The sequence below is a fragment of the Triticum dicoccoides genome, chromosome 7A (genome assembly GCF_002162155.2).
Source record: "Triticum dicoccoides isolate Atlit2015 ecotype Zavitan chromosome 7A, WEW_v2.0, whole genome shotgun sequence".
Taxonomy (NCBI): domain Eukaryota; kingdom Viridiplantae; phylum Streptophyta; class Magnoliopsida; order Poales; family Poaceae; genus Triticum; species Triticum dicoccoides.
This window is the reverse complement of record NC_041392.1, coordinates 353783178-353788370: the sequence shown is the minus strand read 5'-3', so window position 1 is coordinate 353788370 and position 5193 is coordinate 353783178.

Below are 5193 nucleotides of genomic sequence, written 5' to 3'. Positions count from 1 at the left end.
GGGCGCCATGTGGCGGTTGATTGGACATGGGCGTCTCCACTTCCCCATGGCGCCTCGGCAACTGCACGGATTGGACAAGTCCCTGCATGCAAAGCGGGTCATGATTACCTGCGATCATGGAGGTCGGCGGTTGACCTTCGCCGGCTATAAGTACGGAACGGTGTGTGCCCTTCCAGTCCATCCCTCCTTGCTTCTCCTTCTTCCCGGTCCTTGCTCCGTCTTGCTGCGATGGCTCCGATCTGCCGGTTCTCGTCGGCAGAGAAGGGAAAGGCTCCCCGAGAGGAACCTGACCCGCTCCCGCCGAAGAAACGGCTCGTCCTCCATGGCCCGGACGAGGGGGCCCATCAGGTGGTGCCGAGGCCTTGGTGGGAGCGGGCACCGCCGGGGTTCCCGCTTCCCTTGTATGCCCACATTGAGGGCCCTGAAGGAGCTGATGCTGATCGCCACGGGCGGCGCCGCTGTCGGCGCCGACGGGTCACGAAGGTGTGGGTCGTCCCCCCTGGGGTCCACACCAAGGGCTCCTCCCGAGAGCTCGTGCTATACGTCACCATGCCTCCTCAGTCTTGGATTCGCCTTCCTCCCTTCTTCGCCTCCATCGTCCCGCCGGGATAGCCCCTGGAGCTTTGGCTGCAGCACGCCGGTTGCAGCACCCTTGCGACCGAGGCAGAGGTCGCGGTCGTTGCCCCGGGCGAGGTCTTCATGACTCGAGGCTGGAGCGAAATCGCCCGGGTTTGCAGGACAAGAGGCGCCTTCACGATCCACTTGGAGTACGACGGTGCTTCGGTGATGTTCTCTACGTCCTCTAGTCTTGTCTTCTATTTTGCACTCTTCCTCTAGTCGTGTCTTCTCTTTTGCAGGAATTTCAAGATGTTTTCCCCGATGATCTACCTCCGGGTCTACCTCTTCTACGAGGCATTGAGCAGCAAATCGACCTCGTCCCCGGAGCACCTCTTCCAAACAAAGCTCCATACCGCTTCAACCCCGAAGAAACCAAAGAAATACAAAGGCAAGTAAAGCATCTCATAGACCATGGACATGTGCGTGAAAGTTTGAGCCCTTGTGTCGTCCCGGTCATTCTTGTGCCAAAACGTGATGATACCTTTCGCATGTGGTCCGATTGTAGACCTATCAACGCTATCACCGTTCGCTATAGGTATCCCATTCCACGCCTAGATGATATGCTTGATGAGCTTAGTGGTGCCACTATCTTTTCCAAAATTGATCTTAAGAGTGGTTACTATCAAATCCGCATCCAAGAGGGTGATGAATGGAAAACCGCCTTCAAAACCAAGTTTGGTTTGTATGAGTGGTTAGTCATGCCTATGGGTCTTTCGGAAGCACCGGGTACTTTTATGCGCCTTATGAATCATGTCTTTCGCCCTTACATTGGTATATTTGTTGTGCTTTACTTCGATGACATTCTTATGTTTAGCAAATCTTTCAAAGAGCATGTCACCCATGTCCGCACCATTGTGCAAACTCTTAGAAAAGAGCGCCTCTATGCTAATATGGATAAATGCCTTTTTGGTGTTGATAAGCTCGTTTTCTTGGGTTTTGTTGTTTCCTCCAAGGGTGTTCATGTTGCTTGGCCACAACCAACCAACTTGCATCAAGTGCGTAATTTTCTTGGCCTTGCGGGTTTCTATCGTTGCTTTGTGAAGGATTTTAGCACCATTGCTTCGTCTTTACATGCTTTGAGCAAGAAGAATGCGCCTTTTGTTTGGGGACCATCCCAAGATACCGCATTCAATGAGCTTAAAAATTTGCTTACTCATGCTCCCGTGCTTGCTTTACCCAACTTTGACAAGCCTTTTGAGATTCATTGCAATGCTAGTGGTAATGGCATAGGAGGTGTGTTAACGCAAGGGAAGCGCCCCATAGCTTACTTTAGTGAGAAACTTTCCGGAGCGCAACTCAATTACCCCATCTATGACAAAGAGCTATATGCTTTAGTCCGCATTTTGCATGAATGGGAACATTACCTTCGTCCCCATGAGTTTATCATTCATACCGACCATGAGACTCTCAAGTATCTTAAGGGTCAAACCAAGTTGAACAAGCGTCATGCTAAATGGAGTGAATTTATTGAGTCTTTTACTTATGTCATCAAGTACATCAAGGGTAAAGAAAACATTGTAGCGGATGCTCTTTCCCGCATATGCATGCTTGTTACACAACTTGAGTTAGATGTCATTGGTTTCAAACATATCAAAGCCTTGTATGAGCATGATGCAACTTTTGCTACTCCTTATGCCAAGTGTTTGTTGCATACATCTTGGGAACATTTGCATCCCCGAGGATATCTTATGCGAGTTAACAAACTTTGCATCCCCGAGTCTTCTCTTCGTTTATTGCTTTTGCAGGAATCTCATGGAGGAGGCTTAATGGGACATTTCGGACGCGACAAGACGTTCGCCACACTCTCGAAGAATTACTTTTGGCCCAAGATGTTTTGGGACGTCAATCGTTTCACCAACCGATGCTCTACATGTCGCAAAGCTAAGTCCAAAGCTCAATATCATGGCCTCTATATGCCTCCACCAATTCCATACGAACCATGGGAAGACATTAGCATGCACTTTGTACTTGGTTTGCCTAGGACCCGAAATGGGAAAGATTCAATATTTGTCGTTGTGGACCGTTTCTCAGAAATGGCACATTTCATTCCTTGCAACAAGATAGACGATGCTTCACATATTGCTAATGTCTTTTGTAGGGAAATATTGTGTCTACATGGCGTGCCAAAGACTATCGTCTCGGATCGCGACGTCAAGTTCCTTAGCTACTTTTGGAAGACCCTACGCGCCAAGCTCGGAATCAAGCTACTCTTCTCCACGGCATACCATCCTCAAACTGACGGCCAAATGGAGGTGACCAACCGCACACTCTCCGCTCTACTTCGAGTACTCATCAAGAAGAACATAAAGGAGTGGGAGGAGTGCCTACCTATCACCGATTTCGCCTACAACCGAGCAAGACAATCAACAACCGGCAAGTCCCCCTTTGAGGTCGTCTACGGATTCAACCCATTGTCACCATTGGACATTCTTCCTCTACCACTCCAAGAGCGCATCAATTTGGACGAAAGTGCACGAGCGACCCATCTCAAGAAGGTGCATGAAGATACAAGAAACACCATCAAGCACCAAGTACAACGCCTTGCGACCAAGCTCAATGTCAACAAGCACCCTATGATATTCAACATTGGAGACCTCGTGTGGCTACACCTTCGCAAGGACCACTTTCCCCAAGAACGCAAGTCCAAACTTCGACCACGCACGGATGGAGCATTCAAGGTGCTTGCATGCTACAACAACAACACATACAAGATCGACATCCCTCGTGACAAGTACTCCATGAGCGACATCTTCAACATCAAAGATCTCTCGCCCTACCATGGTGATGAGGATTTTGATCCGAGGACGGATCTTCCCCAAGGGAGGGGAGATGACGCGGAGCTTCCCAAGATCATCCCCATGGACGCACCTACACCTCCAACGACACCACTTGGACCAATGACACGAGCCCGAGCCAAGGCTATCGAAGATAAGGTGAACTCACTCCTCTCCGAACTTCCACTTTCTATGCATGAGACACGGCTACTACCTAAGTCCGAGGTGTTGTGCATGATTAGGCACCAAGAGGACCCTCCCGAAGATGCGCATGAAGATGTACAAGTCCCCAAGTCCACAGATGAGGAGAACCAACGGAAGGAGCCAAGAATATCTCCCAGGCCCCGGACATCCGGCCCCTAGACTGTCGTCCACTACAGCAGCACAGCCGCCAGAAGCTACACGACCCGGACAGCCGGTCGCTACAGCCCGAACATCCGGCCTCTCCCGAGCCCCAGGACATCCGGCTGCCAGCCCGGAAATCCGGCCCCTCCGAATCCGAGAGCAACAAATGCCACCACTCCAGCCCGGACATCCGGCCTCCCCAGCCCGGACATCCGGCGTCGCCTGAAAGCCCGGACATCCGGCCCGACCAGCCCGGACATCCAGCCTCCCCTGTCTACGCACAGTGAAGGGCCGAGGCCCGTGTATCACTTCTTCCCCCTAGACTATATATACTCTACCTCGCCCAACTTTCTAGGGTTAGCATTGGTTTAGCTCATATTTGAGATAGAGCATTGCTCATCCACATTGGATCTACTCCATGAGAGAGACCGCGGCACCTCTACTGAGAAGATCCACGTTGGATTCAAGACGTCCTCACGGAGAAGAACATCAAGACCTCCTAACGGATAAGACCGTTACCATTGTATCGTCCCTAGTTGATCGTGTACCGTGTATCGTTCCATGTATCCGAGGATCTAGCACATGTGTGACTTATTCATGTTGGTTTGAGTGTTCCTCTTCATTCCCCCTTGTGTTTCTCTCGTTTTCCCCTTTGTGTTCCTCGTGTTCTTTGCGGGGTTCCACTCCTTTCGTGAAAGAACGGCCGATTAGGGATCTACCCTACATCAAGGCGCAACAAGCCCTCCAAGATTCAACTCGAGCCGTAGCCAACCGAGGCCGACAAGTCCGTGAACAAGAGGAAGCACTTCGCGAAGAACTTCATGAACGACGGCATCAAGCTCGAATGCACCATCACGTTCCTCAAGTTCCTCCACAAGCCCGACAAGCTCCTCCACAAGCTCGCCAAGAACATCAAGTTCATCAAGAGCATGAAGAGAATGGAAATTATCCACGACAAGTCCAACATGAGGTTGACAATCCTCCTCACCAAGAGCGACACGAGCTTGACAATCATCTACTACACGGGCGTCATCATCCCCGATCCCAACACAATGAAGAACAACGCTATGGCAAGATCAAGTTCACCATGCCCAAGTTCAACGGAAGCAACGATCCCGAAGAGTACCTTTCATGGGCATTGAAGGTCGACAAAATCTTCCGTCTGCACAACTTTGAAGAAGAGAAGAAGATCGCGATGGCATCCCTTGAGTTCCAAGACTATGTCCTCATTTGGTGGGAACAAGTTATCGAGCGCCGAGAGGCAAGAGGTGAACCACCCATCACTACTTGGGCGCTGATGTCTACTACACAACCTTCTTCTTGTAGACGTTGTTGGGCCTCCAAGTGCAGAGGTTTGTAGGACAGTAGCAAATTTCCCTCAAGTGGATGACCTAAGGTTTATCAATCCGTAGGAGGCATAGGATGAAGATGGTCACTGTCAAGCAACCCTGCAAAC